This window comes from Pinus tabuliformis, chromosome 4_1 (assembly GCF_031772625.1).
Source record: "Pinus tabuliformis cultivar Carrire ecotype Pingquan chromosome 4_1, CPIR1, whole genome shotgun sequence".
Lineage (NCBI taxonomy): Eukaryota > Viridiplantae > Streptophyta > Pinopsida > Pinales > Pinaceae > Pinus > Pinus tabuliformis.
Genome location: NC_142303.1, coordinates 589,816,517 through 589,836,229, shown reverse-complemented (window position 1 = coordinate 589,836,229; position 19,713 = coordinate 589,816,517). Strand labels below are relative to the sequence as shown.

General features: G+C 38.4%; 1 protein-coding gene across 6 annotated transcripts in view; it reads right to left on the bottom strand.

The window, feature by feature from the left end:
* LOC149177346 (uncharacterized) overlaps positions 1-19,713 on the bottom strand; it is a 207,905-nt gene that overhangs the window by 66,486 nt on the left and 121,706 nt on the right. The window contains exon 5 of one of the 6 annotated variants that reach the window (XM_089423392.1): positions 12,919-12,960. The exons of the other annotated variants lie outside the window; for them this stretch is intronic. The gene's annotated coding sequence lies outside the window, so the exon portion shown is untranslated. The remainder of the gene's footprint in view (positions 1-12,918; positions 12,961-19,713) is intronic. 6 annotated transcript variants of the gene reach the window in all.

Here is a 19,713-nt window from a genome sequence, read left to right as displayed (position 1 = left end):
ACATTTACAATAGAAGTCAACACTTAGAATTTCTAGATAAGAGAATAGATCATCTCTACATGAGATCAGTTGAAAACATGTTGCTTCAACTGATTCTCCAAGGTCACTCCTTCACCTATCATTGTGCTGCATATCGTGACCATGTTGCACCTCACCGTGTTGCACCATGCTGCACTCATCATCACATTGTTGGACCTCATGCTGCCACTATTGTCCCATGTACCATACTGCTATCCCATCATTAGTGATATTGCCATTCCATGCTTGCCATACTGCTGTCCCGTTTGCTTGCTCCATCAAGCTTCATTGTTGTCCCAAGGCTGCACCATACAACACCATATGCCTTCATCATGCTGCCACCTATCACATCATTATGCTACTATACATACCATGCATAGATCTACCCCAAGCCTATCCACATTATCTCTTGTTTGAGGTGATAAGGCCTGCTGCCTATCATAGTATCGTTGTCATCTACAGATCACTTCAAAACCCCTTGATTACAGTCCAAACTATCTTGATTTAGGCTTGGTCTTAACAGCCTTACACACAACTCCTTGATCCTTGAGACAACCCTGTTCAAGACCTGTTTGCACCCTCAAATAGCCCTCAAACTAATTCACACTTCCACAGCAACGTGTCCTCTGAATTAATCTCTCCATGCTGTCCTGAAGTGACATTACCTTGTTGTCTCTTCTTGCTGCGACTAGGGCATCCAATCATCATCTTTGGATTGTGTTTGGCTATGCATAGACTGTGGCTAAGTCTCCTGGTTGTTGCGTCTATGGGTTGTCCTAAGGCCTTCAAAAACAGTGTTAAGGTCTTACCTTGCTGCATATATATGATCCTCTAAACAGCTCCCTTCTTGCTGCGGCTAAGTAGCCTTTGTACACTGTTGTTAGGGCATTCTTTTAGACAATGAATTAGGGCAGGCTAAGGCTGCATATAGGAGCAGGTTAGGGTAGCGTATAGGGCAAGTTTCTCCTCTCTTCGACTGCGACTTAAACCACCCTCTTTAGGACTACAGCTAGGGCAGTATAGAACCTTCCATTAGGACTAAGTATAGGGAAACATTAGCCCTTCCTTGAAAACTAATTAGGGCATGCTTGGACAAAAACTTGAGCTCCTAGATTGGACTACGGCTAGGGAATTTTATCTCCATTAAGACAACATATAGAACCTTTCTTGAATGCGTAGAGGTGTCTCGTCCTAGGACTGTGTAGAGCATGATTCAAGGTTTCTCCATTAGGGCAGCCTAATCCCTTAGGATCTCTCCTCCCACTAAAACCCAAAGACAAGTAGAGAGGAAGAGATCCCAAGTGTGTGTCCAAATCACTTTCAAGGCACCTCTATTTATACTAAAATGTTGAGCACATGTGGGGTTTATTTGGTTGCTGGCCGACCTTGACGAATTGTCCCATAACACAAATAAATTCATATCTCCGTGAATACTTATCGGAATCGGATGATATTTAGATCAATCCTACACCTCTCGATGAGAGGGCTCCAAGAAAAATATCAACTACCAGTAATAAGATGACCCACATGGAGTTTGGCCCTAGTTTCCAACTTTAACACTCCCTCTCAACTAGGGAGAACTCCATCTGCGGATCCATATGTCTGACTGTACTATCTTTTCCATCAGTGCCCTACACTGCTCTATTGAACCATGAAGAAGAAGAATTGATCGAGAATGTCTCATACCATTCTCTACTAACCTGAAGTCAGTTTCATCTGAAGAGAGTGTGTCATATCACTCTTACTGACCCGAAGTCAATTTTATTGATCCCAGATCAATATCACAAGAGAGTGTCTCAAACCACTCATACTGATCCCAGATCAATTAGAGGTCATCCTAGCATAGGGAGTATGGTAGATACAATGATGTGTCCATTGATAGTACTGCTATGGTCCCTAACCCCATTTCCCTACTTATTGATCAGATGAGAGGGACTTCCCATGAGTCCTAGACTGCATGGGTAGGATGCCTCAATATGAGAACTAATCATCCTATCCCACAGGAGAACAAATCATCCTGGCTCACAGCAAAATGAATCATCCTGTCCCAAAGTCGCCTCGGGGTATCACAGGGGAAGGCTGAGTTATTCACCCTATACACAGTGCACCATTAGGGGAGGGTGAGTCACCCTATGGTCGTGTGTTGCTCCAGTAAGTACCCCAAGTCCCCCAGAGCTCAATGCATGCAACATTCATGACCCTTATGCGAAGGTCTCTCAATGACTCCAAGTCATTCATGAAAGTCACAAATTTTACCTTTCCCCGAGGCTTTGACAAAATTTTTGTGACCTGTACATCAGTCTCAATGCGATGGAGCCTCCTCGCTCACCGACTTACCATATCCCAGATAACGTAGTATCTGATGTCTATCTGTTGGAGCAATCATCGAATACATGATTCCTCAACAATCAAATCCCCCCCTTGGTTGTCGCAGAGAATCGCAGTGGTAATAGCTCACTGAAGAGCTTCAACAACCAGACAGCTTCACATGAGATCATACTCATAGCTATGAATTCAGTCTCGACGGTGCTTATAGCAACCGACTTATGCTTCCTGCTCATCCATGATATCGAAGCAGAATCCAAAGAGAACCAACACTGAGAAGTGCTCTAGTGATCCTGCACACTGCCTTCCCAGTCAACATTCGAAATCATGCAACTTCATATTTCCGATAGTGTATCTCAATCCATGATAGATTATGCCCTGAAGATATCTCAGAATATTCTTGGCACCAATCTAGTGAGGCTCAACCAAATATGAGCTCACCATGCTAACTGCAAAACATATATCCAAACGGAAGTTCACCAAGAACATCAATGCAAATGAGTTTATGAAACTCAGAGGCATTTCCCAAATCTGGTTCGGCATCATCACCATATAACTTCTAAAAGTTAAGATCCTCGAGGTAGTCACGAGCTTGTAGTTTACCATTTCACATCTGGAATCCAACTCCCTCTTACTTTTGCAAATGAGAGGGCCTGAATGTGTCAGAAATAGGTCGTCCATAGAAGGTGCCAGTATGAGAGGTCTATCATCCACAACCTTTGAGCAATGGTTTGAATCGATTTCACTCCTAGCGAATCTTAGCCTCATCAGACAACTATCAATCCTCTCATACTATGCCCGGGGTGTTTTGCTTCAAACCATAGAGGGCTTTCTTCCACCTGTATACATGAGATTCTCGATCAGGAATCTCAAACTCCTCGGGTTGTTCCAAACCTGTGAACCTGCTACATTAGGGGAATGGTCCCCTTGTAAGATTTTCCTTCGGTACATCTTAGACATGTACCTTCATGCTCTTCTTGAATTCAGGGATCTGAGTCACCATCTAACTCACATCGGGTAGGGCCCCATAAGTAGACATCCAGTGCTATAGATGAGGTGTGTCAACTGATATGGTCCCCAATGGACCATCTTGAAACTTGATACAAATTGCTAACCCTGAACTCAAAATCATCTTAGAAAATTTTACTTTTAAACACGTACCTTTCCATCGATGAATGCCACCCTGTAAACTTTGACTTCCATTGCCAAAATGGACACCAGGTTATTCTTGTGATCAGGTACATAAAAGAGATTATGTAAGTGAATTGAGTTACCCTCATTCAATTGAGGGGTAACATTCCCTACACCCTTTCCAGGATAGGTGGCATCGGCTCCAAGTATAATCCCACGATTGTTTCCATCTCTACCAAATTAGAGAGAGCACCCTTCTATCCGATGCAGTGCCTTGAAGCACTACAATCAATAAGCCAGATTCCAAAAGAATCTGAAGGAGAGGGCCAATACAAGATAATTCTTCTTTATCTTATCAGAAACAAAATTTGATTCTTCATACCTGGAGTTCCTTGCTTTCTTTGAAGAGTCAGCCGTTTCCTTGATGACCTACATTATCTTTCATTCCTCTGATCATTTAATATGTCCCTGGAACGATTATTATCATCATCAAGTGATGTGTCCCTACCTTGGACATGCCTTTGCATAATGGCCGAACTTATTACAACCAAGGCATATGCCTTTCCTTCCACCCTTAGATCCAGACCTCCCATTGAAGTGATCTTTAGGTAGGCCATCAGAAACTTCCGTTGCGCCATTATGATAATATTCTCTGCTTAGACTTCACCATTGGTGAATTTGAAGAGGGATGAGGAATCCATTGATCCTTTTGTCCTTTCCCAATGGTCTTCAGTGATTGCGCTTTCACTCTTGCTTGGGCATTGTCTTCACCTCAGCTCCAATACCATGTTAATTTTAGGTATGTTCTATGCTTAGAGCAATTTATTTCAATTTTCACAATTAGCTCAATATCTTTTCCAGATTAGCAATCACATCAAAATTAAAGTAAACTACAGATAGAACATAAACATAAATCGCAGAAGACAAGCCAAGAAAAGAGGACACAAGATGTGGCGCTAGCCGGGGAAAAACCCCAATGTGGGGAAACCCTTGATCAATTCTTCTTATATGTCTTCAATAGTTCAACAGAGAGAGAGTGGGAGAGATAGTACATTTACAATAGAAGTCAACACTTAGACTTTCTAGATAATAGAATAGATCATCTCTACATGAGATCAGTTGAAGACATGTTGCTTCAACTGATTCTCCAAGGTGACTCCTTCACCTATCATTGTGTTACATCTTGTCATCATGCTGCACCTCACCGTGCTGCACTCACCATCACATCGTTGGACCTCATGCTACTATTGTTGTCCCATGTACCATACTGTTGTCCCACTGTTAGTGATATTGCCATTCCATGGTTGCTATACTGTTGTCCCATTTGCTTGCTCCATCAAGCTTCATTGTTGTCCCAAGGTTGCACCATATAGCACCATATGCCTTCATCATGCTACCACCTATCACATCATTATGCTACTATACATATTGTGCACAGATCTTCCCCAAGCCTATCCACATTGTCTCTTGTTTGAGGTGATAAGGCCAGCTGCCTATCACAGTGTCGCTGTCATCTACAGCTCACTTCAAAACCCCTTGCTTGCAGTCCAAACTATCTTGATTTGGGCTTGGTCTTAACAGCCTTACACACAGCTCCTTGATCCTTGAGACAACCCTATTTAGGACCTGTTTGCACCCTCAAACAACCCTCAAACTAATCCACACTTCCACAACTTGTCCTCTGAACTAAGTTCTCCATGTTGTCTTGAAGTGAGATTACCTTGTTGTCTCTTCTTGTTGCAGCTAGGGCATCCAATCATCATCTTTGGACTACATTTGGCTATGTATAGACTGTGGCTAAGTCTCCTGGTTGTTGTGTCTAAGGATTGTCTTAAGCCCTTCAAAAACAGTGTTAAGGTCTTACCTTGTTGCATATAGATGATCCTCTAAACAACTCCCTTATACTGCGGCTAAGTAGGCTTTGTAAACTGCTGTTAGGGAATTCTTTTAGACAATGAGTTAGGGCAGGCTAGGGCTATGTATAGGAGCAGGTTAGGGCAATGTAGAGGGTAGGTTTCTCCTCTCTTGGATTGCGGCTTAAACCACCCTCTTTAGGACTGCGGCTAGGGCAGTATTGAACATCCCATTAGGACTGAGTATAGGGCAGAATTAGCCCTTCCTTGACAACTGATTAGGGCATGCTTGGAAAAAAACTTGAGCTCCTAGATTGGACTGCAGCTAGTGCTTTTTATCTCCATTAAGACATCATATAGAACCCTTCTTGAATACTAGGACTGCATAGAGGTTGATTTAGGGCTTCTCCATTAGGGCAGCGTAATCCCTTAGGATCTCTCCTCCCGTTAAAACCCAAAGACAAGTAGAGAGAAAGAGATCCCAAGTGTGTGTCCAAATGACTTTCAAGGCACCTCTATTTATACTAAAACATTGAGCATATGTGGGGTTTATTTGGTTGTTGGCCGACCTTGACGAAATGTCCCATAACACAAATAAATTCATATCTCCACGAATAATTATTGGAATCGGATGATCTTTAGATCAATCCTATACCTCTCGATGAGAGGGATCCAAGAAAAATATCAATTGCCATTAATAAGATGACCCACATGGAGTTTGGCCCTAGTTGCCAATTTTAACACAACTTCACAAGTAGCTAAGCTAGCAGAAATATACTCAACTTCAACATAACTGACAACAACTGATTTCTATTTCTTGCTCATCTAAGAGATCATGGCGGATCCCAAACTGAAACAACATCCTGAAGTGCTTTTTCTGTCAATAATATTGCCTGCCTAGACAACATCCGTATAACCATGCAACTTTATATTTCCAACAGTATATCGAAGACCAAAGTTAACTGTCCCATGTAGATATTTATCACGTGTTTTACAGTAACCCAATGATTATGTAAAGGCTTGGTCATGAATTGACTCAAGGTGTTTACATCATAGCAAATATCAGAACGATTGTTCAGTAGGAACATCAATGCTCCAATCAATTGAGCATACTCAAACAAATCGAATAAATCAGGTCCAACTTCATTACCACAAATTTCTTGAAGTTCATCTCTGTGGGAGTGTTCATGAATTTGCACTCTACCATTCCAAACATTTCCAATAACTTTAGAACATACTTCCCTTGGGAGAGAATAATGTCGCCAAGTGCCAGAACTGCAGGCCCAAAAAGAAGTGCATCATCCCAAGGTACTTCATTTCAAATTCAGAGGCAAGCTCCCTCTTACATTGAATCATCTGAGGTTCATTACCTATCAAAAACAGATCGTCAACATATAATACCAAGATCAAAGGCATACCTTATTAAGTAGAGCTTTGGATCAACTCTGCTCCTTGTGAATCCCAATTTTACTAAGTAGCTATCAATGCAAGAATAGCAAGCCCCGGGGGCTTGTTTTAGGCCATAGAGTGCTTTCTTCAATCTGAATACATGGGTTCTTCTGCCATGTACCTCAAAGCCTTGAGGTTGTTCAACATATACTTCCTCTTGAAGATCACCATGAAGAAAAGTTGTCTTGACATCCATCTGATGGAGACTCTACCCTTGACTAGCAGCTAAAGTAATAATAGAGCAAATGGTGGTACATCAAGCAAAAGGAGCAAAGATGTCTTGACTCTTCATAAGAAATTCCCTCTTTCTGAGAGAATCCTCGAGCCACAAATCTTTCTTTATATTTTAATACTGCCATCCAGGCCATGTTTTATTTTGAACAACCACTTTGGAGTTACAACTGCCTTTCCCTAAGGTCTAGGAACAACTTCCCATACATCAATTTGCATAATGGATTCATATTCTTCTATCATGGCATCCTTCCGTACTTGGTGCCTTAATGCTTCTTCAAATGATTGATGTTCACTCTGTATAATAAAACTCATTGCAACAACATAGTTTTGATATCAACTGGGCTTCTCGCTTTCTCTAAAAGTGCCCCTAGGAGTAGTATGTTTTTCAACATTCTGTAGAGTATCACGAAGCCATAGAGGCCTTGTCCTATATGGAGGACGATCTAATGGATCCATAGCCTCAACAGCTTCATCTAAGTCCTCATGATTAGGTTCATGAGTAGAGGGATCCACATCATCATTTGTTTCTTTAGAAGAGATAGAAGGAGGACTAATTCTTACTTTTTCAAGAGTTGCATCTTCATCAAATGTTACGTATCTGCTGAAGTCTATTGTTCTTTGACCAAGTATATAAATTCTAAATGCTTTAGAATCTTCACAATAACCCACAAACATACCTTTCTTACCTAAAGCCTCAAGCTTGTTCCTCTTTTCCTTTGGTACATGAAAATAAACAGGACAACCAAAGATCCTTAAATGACTAACATCGAACTTCTTGACTGTGAATACTTCTTCAAGAGTCTTGTCATATAATGCTCGATGAGGAGTCTTGTTCTGTACATATACAGTAGTGTTGGCAGCTTCTCCCCATAGGAACCTTGGCACATTCTGATCATGTAGCATGGCACGAGCAACCTCCATGATAGTTCTATTCTTTCTTTCTGCCACACCATTCTGTTCAGGCTTATATGGTACAATAGTCTCTTTCTTGTTACAATTTCTTTGCAATAGTCAATGAATTCATTTGAAATGAGTTCTCTATTATCTGAATTGAAGACTTTCATTTTCTTTCCAGTTTGGTTTTCAATCAATTCTTTGAAATTTTTAAAGATATAAAAGGCTTCATCTTTGTGCTTTAGAAAGTATATCCACATTTTTCTAGAGAAATCATCCACAAAAGTGATATAATACAAATATCCACCTATGGATGTGATTGGCATAGGTCCACACAAAACTGAATTAATTAGCTGCAGGATTTCATGAGTTTTGGTACTGCTAGAGGGGAAAGACCCTCTCGTTTTCTTTCCACTTTCACAACAAGTAAAAACACCATCATGTTTTGATTGGATTTTTGGCATTTCAGAAACCATCTTCTTTACTTTGGGTAGTGTCTTATAATGAAGATGAGCAAATCTGCAGTGCCATAACTTGATCTGATTGAAATTGCACTCTTGAGCCATAGCTTTAATAGGTCTCCCATTGACCTTGTAAGCCCTTTGAATCTTGATCCAAGATTAAAATCATTTTTCATGTTTGTTTTCTCTGGCCAGGTTATCACCTTTCCTTTTATAAAAGCGACCTTCATTTGTTTATTTTCTAGAGCAGATATAGATATCAGATTTTCTTAGACCAGGCACATATAAAAAATCTTGAAGTTGAATAGTTTCTCCAAGATCCAATTGAAAAGAAACTGAACCAAGCACTTTTACAGGGATTTTAGTGTTATCTCCAAGGATAATGTTTGAACCAGTCTCCCTCTCAACCAAATTAGAGAGGACTTCTTTATAAACAAAGAAGTGCCTAGAGGCACCACTATCCACTAGCTAGTTGTTTAAAGAATCTGGAGGAGAAGCACTAAACAAAGATGAAATCAGAAAGTACTCAAATTGAGAAGCAACAACATTATTTCCATACCTTGTATTTCTATATCTCTTTTGAGGACGAGGCTCTTGATCACGATCATTGTGAGCATTGCTTCTTCCTTCATATCTTCTAACTCCATAACTCCTCCTTTTTCAATCAGGAGACTGATTATTGTAGTTGTTGCTACTCCTTTTATTATAAGAGTATATTCTTTCTGGACAATCTCGAGCATAGTGTCCATGCTTGTGACAGTTAAAGCATTCAACATTCCTAACGCTCTTCTTGAAAAACTTAAGTTTGGACTTTGGCTTCGAATATTTTCTCTTTCCTTTCTTCTTCTTTGCTTGTGTAGTGAAGGCAGATGGTTCTCCTTCTTCATGTCTCTGAATTTTGGTCCTTGTAATAATCCTTGATTCTTCCTGCTTGCATCTTCTAATCAATTCATCAAAATTTGGCAGAACATTGCTATTGCTAATAGTAGTAATGAATACTTCCCATGTTGCAGGAAGTCCATCAAGGGATATGTGTACCAATTCCCTATCAGACAGGGGCTTTCCAGCAAAAAAAAAAAAAATAAAGTTGGTCTTTGAGTTTAGTAATACTTATAAAATAAGACTAAATAGATTCTCCCTTATTCAATTTGATATCTTTGAGTTGTTTCTTCAAGTTAAGGACGTGATTCCAATTTTGGACTTCAAACACACCAACAATATTGTTATACATTTCCTTAGATGCCTTTAGTTTGGAAATACATGTAAGAAGATGATCTTGTTGAAGAAAGTGTAGCTAGGTTCAGTCTTCATAAATGTAATTTTGACATTTGTATTTATTCAAGAAAAGAAAATTTATTTCTAGATTATTTGTCAATGAGTTTCATGCTCATTGAAGTAGTTCAAGTACATGTTTAAGTGCTTCTAGAAAGTCAAAAGGTCAATGTATTTATGTAAGATCCTTAGAAGGCATGTTACACTATGTATACAAATTGTATAAGGTCAAAGGAATACCTCCAAGCAAAGTGCAAGTCCTCTCCATGCAACAACGTCCTCCAAAAGAAGCTAAACAATGAAATAATGAAGAAACAATCAAGTCAGCTTAAAGGCAACATGTCAGCCTAAAGGAGGGACAATCCTATATATATAGTAGTTGTCCACTCCCTTTGAACATCCAACAAGCATCTTTGAAATCAACGAGGATAGAAGCACAAAAGAAGTGAAGGGAAAATGAGTGCAGCAAAGAAGGGAAAAGGTAAAGCGAAGATATAAGGTTGTTTCTAGGGCTAGAAACAGTCACACGTGTGAATAAAAGGAGGGTAAACCTGCAGTATAATAGTAGCTAGAGAACACTCCAAGAATCATCATTGTTTGGGTAAGATATTAGGCCTACTAGGCTCCCAAGTCAAGCAAGGAAGTCTCTCTCTCTAGCGAAGGTGAAAGGACCCTAATTCTTGAATGGTACCCTCCACACGTGGGAAAAACTAGGGCAGCAGAACAATATTACAATCATACCTCAAGAAGGATCTCGTTTGGTCAACAAAAGAAGAAGTCTACTTGAGTAAAGGATAGAAGAAGAACATCTCTTCTAGAAGGCTCACTCAAGGAAGGTCTATCTCTAGACAAGCGGCAGAGAAGGAGGACGAAGTGCTGGGGAGCAAAGTGACAAAAGGAGGAAATCTATGTGCCGGGAACAAAGTGCAGAATAAAGGAATGACATGACTTGTGCTTAGAGGACATCCTAATCAAGGGTCTAGGGTTTGGAATTGATCGATAAGAAGCTTCAAGAAGAGAAACTTACCAGAGGGTTTTCCTCTCTAAGAGAGAGGTTTTGGCCCTAGCAAAGAGCCAACATCTATGTTCTTGTCTTTATGTTTTGGTAGCAGTTTGATGAAACACACACAATAATAATAAGAAGAATATCAAGCTAAGATACTTAAAAGTGCTTCACAAATTGTTATCAAGTCAAGAAAAATCCTAATATACATCATTGCCCTTGATTCTTCAAGATGGTATCAGAGCTAAGGTGACACATCAAGGAAAGGGCATCTCAAGAACACTCATCAAAGAAGGATGTCTACAAATGTTGAAGCATCTAACCAAGAAGTCTCAATCACATCAAAGGACAAGAAGGTCTACCATCTATCATTCATCAAGGAAGACTACAAAGCAAGAAGAAGAGCCTTACACAAAGGCACCTACAAGAAGAGAAGATTAAAGAAGGTCCTACATCAAGCTACAATTCATCAAGCAAATCCCATCCTCAAGCAAGCCCACTTAGAGAAAGCAACTTGAAGAACATCAAGATCTAAGGAAGGCAAGCCATCAAGTCTTCAACGAGAAAGCAAGTCTACTACATCTCAAAATCTATCAAGTAAGTATATGTCCTCTTCTGAATATACATCAATGTCTTTTTGCAAGGAAAGCAATAAATTGGTAGGTACCAATAACTTTCTTGCATGAAAGAAGAGGATTGATTTACTTCTCAAGGAGAATGAACTCCTAGAACACATCAAAGGGAATGTTACTATTCTTTCTAAGGAACAAAATCGAGCCTTAGCCAAGTACAATAAGGATGAGACAAGAGCTTAAAGGATTCTAATAGAATCCATCAAAGACTCTCTCATTCCTTATGTCTCCAAACTTGAAACATCAAAATAAATCTATGATAATCTAGTAAGAGCTATTCTCAGTAAGCACAACTGGAGAAGTGATATCTCTTCGAAATGAGTTGTACAAGATGAAGCTATCAAGGAAGGAATAGCTCCCTGCTTCATGAAGATCTTCGAGATGAGGGATCAACTTCAAGAGTTAGGGGAATTCATGTCTAACATAGAAATGACAATTGTAGTACTCAAGTAAGATCTGATCAAATTCAATATTAAGCCTCTCCTCTGCCGCAGGTCTCGCTGACTTCAGATCTACGGTGTTGTTCTTTCTTAGTCTTTCGAAAGCACGTTGAGTTCTAGCTCCGTAGTCTCGACTACCACAAGGTATTGGTTCTATTTTTACTTGGCTTGGGCTGTCTTCGATTATAGTTCAAACCTTTCGTCTACTTTAGTGTGAGGGCTCGGCCTGTTTAGAATTGCTCGATGACTCCCGATTTTGTCTGGAACATCAATTGTGGATACCTCGCCTTGTTGGGTAAACCCTGGGAGACAGATTCCTCCGTCGCATACCCTGAAAACTGTAGGTTCCTCCGAAGTTCAGGAACACGCAAATACTAGGGATACCTCGCCTCGTTGGGTAAACCCTGGGAGACAGATTCCTCCGTCGCATACCCTGAAAACTGTAGGTTCCTCCGAAGTTCTGAAATTCAAGTGCCCAAATCTCTCGTGCCAAATCCTACTTTCTTCATTTGCATGCGTAAGTAGCAAAATAGATGGTTTCTTGGGCTATAATTAGATATTGGTACATCATGATGATCAAGAGAAGACAACTTTTACCACACCTAGGGGAACATTTATGCAAATATGCCTTTTGGACTTATGAATGTGTTGAAGCCTCGAAAATCGTTGCTTCAACGTGGGGGGAAACCACCCGGTCCAAACCTTGGTTGGCAACTCCTTTTCCATTTGGAGTAGTGGCTCCGAATGGGGATAATGGGACCAGTTTCCCAATCTAATTTATGATAGTGCTAATAGGGTGATATGTGATATTTTGGAGTAATGTTTAAGCTAAAAGTAACTAATCTAAACTAATAATAACATGCATTTCTCCTAATTTAAACACTATCTAATTATGACTATACCCTGGAATAAATTTGAAGTATGCGATCTACAATAATGTCCAAAAGTAATTGGTTATAAAGATCATTCAATTGCAATAAGAAATAAAATTGTTTAACAATAATTGTTTCGTATAAAAAGTTAGTGGAAATGATTGTGAAAGATATATCACATAAAAATTATTCATGTATTCAGCATAAAATTTAGGCCATCATCATACAGAAGTGCAATAAATGTTAACCAAGATTTAAACTTTCATACATAAATAATTTGAAGAGAAATTATTGCTTAATACATAAGTAAAAGAGAATTACGAGATAAAAGTACCATTTGTAATAAGTCCTACTCATGTGCTTCAGCAATATTGATCTGCTTCCAATCCATCCAACAACATGTAAGAGTACAAAAGTGCAATTTCAATAGAAGATGCCAGATAAGATAAAAATAAATCATGTTCCATTCATTTCACCAGAACTTCCTCAAAGGGACAAAAGTGCATGTTTTGAAGATTGTTTTTGATAAAATTTTTGGACCCGAGTCTCTCTAAATGCACGAGAGGGGTTTAAATACTAAATTATAAAACTAAAAATAGATTATTACAAAAATAGTTGAGGATGTTTAAACGACCTTCCTAAAATTATGCAAAATAAAACAAAAATAGAAATGAACATGGTGACTAACTATTCTGCATTTGATATTTAGATCTCAAATGTCCGTCATGGGCTTGAGCTGTGTCAGTCAGCCAAATTTGGCTTTCAGTTGCCCAGTGACCACAATGTCGGCCAGTGCTGGCACCATTTTCTCCATAGAAGTGGTTAGGCATCACATGGTCATCCACTAGTTGTGAGGTTTCACTAAATGTAACCAATATGCTTCCCAGTTTAACCTGGTCGTTCACCTAATTGCTTCTGCCTTTTCTTCTGTTGCCTACCTCCATTGTAGTTCAAGTTGTTTTACATTAGGAAGAAAACCCAGAATGGACTTTGCTACCAGGTTGGCGCTATGTAAATTTTCATTAATATTCTCGATAACACTATTTGTTGTTGCTGCCACGTCTGTTATTGTCTTTTATGCCTCTCTAAGCTGAGATTCCTGATTTGCAAACAAGATTTCTTTGTGTGACTCTTCCAGTTTAGGTAAGATGGCATTTCTCCCATCTTCTGAATTCTACCAGGTGATGAAGTTAGAGAATCTTTTCATGATTTCATCATATTCAAGTCTCATTTAAACGACTTGACTTGTCAATTTGTCGCTTGTTTCGCAATAAGAATTCCATTATGAAATCTTCTAGCATAATATTTCTTTTGGTGCATCACCTGGAAGTTAAGGCCAAGCGCTTCAGTAATAAACTGATGAATTTTTGGATCATCCTTATGTAGATCAATTGTTTCTTGTAATTTTGCTTCCTTCTTTGCTAAGCTAGTTTGATGTCTTATTTGTATGTGCTTGAACCAGACGAGATGAAGGAGATGCAAGACAAAGGAAGTTGGAAGACCGTAGAGAAAAGAAAGAAAGCTACAACACCAATCTCGCCAAGAAAGACGAGGAGCCAGACAAGTAAAAATTAAGAAAATTGTAGGTCCGATAGACCAATTTGGTCTGAGTGGACGTTAACCATCATCATCATCATCATCAGCTAATAGTGTTTCTTCTTGCTGGTTGGATTTTGCTTGTTGTAATTCTTGTTCAAGCAACATAATTTTATTTTATTTTTATTTAAGCAACATTGACACCTCTTTGCTTTGTTGATAGTCGTTGTAGCATAGGCACTTGCAAACTATGACATTCTAGTAAGATTGTCGGATGGATCGATGGGTGAGTCTTTCCAAACAACATCCATCGGTTCATTATCAGGGGTAGTAACAGCTGTAGAATCCAATTTCATTTTCTTCCTTTGTCTTTTAACAACTTCTTTGAGTTGTGGGCTATAGAACACATCTAGAGGGGGAATCTCCTCAATTCTCAAAAAAAATTCAGAGGTGGGAGTGATAGGAATGTGCTCTACCTCTTGAGTATTTACATTCTCCTCTGCTGTAATTTCTTGAGTTTCTTTCTGTTGTGAAGTTTGCAACTCTAGTGTTTGTTCCTCTGTATGGAGATTTTTATTAAAGTTCTCCCATTCTTCCTCTAAGTCAATCACTAGGGGTTTATTGGTTGGGTGGAGGTGGAATGGATTTCAGTCTATTTTCTAGCTGAAGTTTCCTCAACTGTCTTTTCTGTAGATTGGGCTGTATTTTTTTCCGACTCCCTGCTTCTGCTTTTCCCATTTTGTGATTGTTGCTCTGACTACTCTGACTCCCTGGTAGAATTCTCTTGGGATTCTGCTCCAGAATTAGTACTATAATTTTCTTTGGAATCTCCTTCTAGACTTACACTAGGATTAGGCTCCCTTATTGCTTCAATCAATAATTGGTCCAATGGGACCTTTGTTAGCCTCATTTCTCTGTACTCGTAAAAGGCTTCAAGATCTTCACGGTCAAAAATTAATTGTGCCATATGCTTCACCTCTGTGGACGTGTTCTTCTGTAAAAGGATGTCATTAAATGCATCTTCCTCATTACTAAATACTTTCACTTTTACCATGGTGATAAAGTCTTTGACAATGCCAAATGGGTCATATTTCCTTCCTGGGAATTTAAGTAATTGTAGAGATAACATGATCTTTGCTTCTTTGAATGCATACCCTAGGTCGTGCAATGCAAATGCTCCACACTATAAAGGGAATGTAGGCCAACTGGCCTTCTTTGAATCCTTTAATGTTTTTCTCATCCCACCCTCGCTAGTTGTTTGATAGGTTATCTCTCTAGCCATCAATTTGTCTGGAACATGGTATGGAAGGATATGGGGAGAGGCAATGCTGCCAAATACCTTGATATGCGTGAATTTTTCCTCCCCAAACCATCTGGCCACTGGGATGATATATACCTCAGCTTCCTTGCAAAACCTGGGGGCATCTCAGTTGTAAAGTTGTTTGTGGATAAGAAGCATGGCTCCATGACAAATTTTGTAAAAATGTGGTTGAAACTGAGGTTCCCACATGTCTTTATGGTATATGTGAATGGGAAGCAGATCTTGGATAGTCCACTTCTATCCCATGACAAGAAATTTCAAACAAAAACAAATTGCATCCATTAAATTGGCACTCATAAAAAATGGAGAGTAAACCCGCGAAGCAACACTTCTTTTCCTTTTATACTCCATTATTGTTCTTGCTAAATTATCAGACAAAATTTGTGCCCAATTCAGTATAGTTGCGTTTACGTCTGCATCTTTCAATGGCAGTCATTATGGGGAAAATTTAGTGCTATCGGGTTTACCAAATATTCTACATAGTGTGGTCGTTGCAAAACTATGAGGGGGGAAAATAGATGTAGTAGAGCACATATCATTCTTGTCTTTTTTTATTTTTCCCTCATTATTTGACCAAGTTCAGGTGCAGTCTGTTGGGTCCTCGTTCTCTTTGGAAACTTCTCGACGTGCTGTTTGTTGTAGATGACTTGTGGCTTTAGTAGGTGGTACATAAGTCGTAGGTTGTCTAGCATAAAAGATCTCATAACCTCTTGGCTTCTGGTCCTGAATTCTCTATCTGAGATATTGGCTTCATCAATAACCCACTTAACCATGTTTGTATAAGGGATTATCTTTGGATGCGCAACTATGAAATGAAAAAATGAGCATGATGTCTCAAACATGGAGGCATCTAAGGAATCATGACTATCAACTGTGACCTTCATCTCTAGAATCCTTCGTTTCTCTTCTTCCAGAATATTATACATGGCTCCCCACATAGTGGTTCCTCCATTTATGCTGCATGTAGTATCCATAAATAGATGAGTCATTTTTTATTTCTCAGACATGACTGTGTTGCCTTTCTTGACCATTGCTCCCAACGATTTTCTTTGTGGATTTTTCCTGAAAGTGAAGAACAACAACTATTGGATATACAAAGATAACAATGAACGTGAAATGGAATAATGCAGATAGATTTGAAAAGGTGATAAGAAAGGAGTTTTATTTGAATGCAAGTGAAAAGATATCATATCACGTTAAATGGCTCTTCATACATAAATGCAGTTAACTCTTACGAAAATCCCATTAACGCTTCGTTATCTCTTAGCTTTAATGCTCATAAATCTCTACATCGTAAGTCGGGAAGAAAGCTTCTAGGGTGGCGAGCCTTTGAATTGTGATAGTGCTGATTTTCTGATTTCCGAAGCAATATCGCAAATCGCAATATCACATTATGCATTTTCAATTTTCTTACCTTCCCTTACGTTTCTTTGAGATGCGAGATGCGAGCCGCTCGTTTATTTCCTCAAAACATAGCTACTTGTCAGGTTTTCATATGTAAAGACCTTTTTAATAAGCGGTGGACCTAAACAATTGTTCGTAATGTATCCAAGGAGTGGGTCTTGGTCTTGATTACATTTTGCAACATCAACTGATGGTAAGTTTGCGGTGCTCTTTTTAAATGCTCGAAATGCGATGCGGTAAAGATTATGATGCCATCGTAGTTTCACATTTTGCTTGTTTTGAGGTAACCTTTTAAGGCGGGACCTTTATAATTAGCGATATGTGATGCTAGACTTGGTTTTGATGAGAAAAGCTTTAGGACATAGTTTATATCAAAATATGATAGTTTCGAGGTATAAAGCGTGGTCTTCTTTTAATCGTTTTTCACTAGATTTGGTGGGTTACCAAGGTTTTTGATGATGCTTAATCATGTGATATGTGGGAAGGCAAGCATTTAGTAGTTCTTTTGAAAAAGGGGTTCGATTAACATCTTGCTTTATACCAAAATTAAATAAGAAAAATGCCTAAATGATAGGTTTATTTTTGGAAGGATTTTTTAAAGGGACCTCATTTATTAATGTAACATTAACTACCACTATTAATAGATGGAGGGTTTTTGAATAGCGCAACAATTGACAATTCACTTGATTTTTGAAATTTCTAAAGACTTCCAAAATAATTATAGTTTTGAAAATAAAAATTACATGGAATATAAGGTAACTAATATTACTCATTAATAATAAAACAACATCTACTTAACTATCACTCTTTTGATTATCCTTTTCTCATAAGAAAGTCACTTTGTCTACATCAGTCATTACTTGGTTTTAAGGATAAAAACAAGGAGGCTTTTTCCATATCAGTTTTGGTATGCTCAGTTTTCATAGGTAGAGCCTTTGCTGCTAGCAAGTGTTCATAGCCTCGACAGGGTTACCTTTTAACTAGCGATGATTCAGTATCCCACCTAGGTCAGAATGCAATTTTAAAGCTAAACTCGTTTGTATACTTATTGCCCTCTTTATTTTCTGAAGTAATTCTTCCTTCCTTCAAATTTTCATCTTTTATCTCTTAAAGGACAATGTCTTGGTTTGGTGACCAAAATTGACAATGCCATTCACTTGATTTATAACTTAACTGAACAAGCTGACTCTTGATGAGACCCCTTATCTTTTGATTAATATAATCTCAAGCCATTACCCTGTGTTGATATGAAGTATAGGTAATGTCAGTTAGTTATAATCTTATGATCATGGTAAGTCGGCTCTTGATGAGACCTATTATCCTTTAAGTTTAAGTATATTTTAGAATTACACTAAAAATGCAATTTGATTAGGTGGGTTGAATCATTGGCTCCTCAAGAGCCTTCTGGATGACAATTCTAGAGTTTAAAGATGATTTTCTATAGAGAGACTTTGCTTTGTTATTGATACTTTTCTTCACTGATGTAAAGGAAAGATTTCTTTTCTAAAGCTAATTTTCATCAAAGATCAGATAATTTTTAGCAGAGAACAAGCAAATTTTGAACAATAGAACTTAAATATATATTTCATATGTAAATATTACTTTCATAACAATCTTTACTTACACAAGCGAAAAGTCAAAATTAAAAAGAGACTATCATTTGTAAAGCCAAAAGTAAATGTTTTTCAACTTGCATTATTCTTTCTAAAAAATATAACATAAGGCAATAATATACAGTGAGCAGAAGAGATCATCTTCTATAGAAAATATTTCTTTAAAATCTTGCCATTAATAGGTAGATATTCTATCTTACCTGATAAATCTTGTAATAGAAAAGTTGATGGGCCTATTTGTTCCACAATTTGAAACGGGTCGAGCCACATTTGTTGGAACTTAGTATGCTTACCTTTCTCTTCATGGTCTTTATCCCATTTCAATACTAGGTCTCTGAGTTGAAAAGATTTTGAACTTACAGAATTTGAATCAAAGGAAGCTTTGACTAACTGCTGATGATGTGCATGTGTGATCTTGGCCTTTTCTCTTTCCTCTTCAAGCTTAAGGATTTGTAACTATCTAACTTGCATAGATGAGGAAGGAGTTTCTTCAATGAACTGAACTAAGGCTAAAGAGGGAATAACTACATTTGTAGGTAAGACGACTTCTTTCCCATAGACCAAATTAAAAGGAGAAGTGCCAATGGAGGCTTTTTGAGTTATTCGATCTACCCATAGAGCAAACATCAAAGACTTATGCCAGTTCTTCTGGCTTTGGTCAGCAATTCATTTAATAATCCTAATGAGATTCTTGTTTGTTGATTCAGCTAACCCATTTCCTTGTGGATAATAAATAACAGAGTACTTAAGCTTCAAACCTCTTTTAAGAGAAAATTCTGTTATAGCATTGCCTAAAAAATAAGATGCATTATCAAACGTCAAGGCTAATAGTAGGCCAAATCTCGTAATGATAAATTGATCTATGAATTCAATAATGTTTTCAGAATTAGCTACCTTGAGTGGAATTGCTTCCACCCAGTTGGTGAAATAATCAGTTGCTATAAGGATATATCTGTGTTGCTTAGAATAATGAGGAGCGATCTCACCTATTATGTCCAATCCCCATTGCTCGAATGGTTGGTCAATGTTGACTAGGTGTAACGGTAATGTGGGTTTCCTCTGTCTTCCAGTAGTTGTCTGACAAATTTTACATCTCCTTACATAACTATGTGTATCTTTAAATAACGTTGACCAGTAATATCCGACATGAAAGATTTTATGTGTGGTGGTATCTCCTCCAAAGTGACTGCCAACTGGTCCATCATGAAGTTCCTGCAACACCTTCTCTACCTCAGATTTTTCAAGAGATCTAAGT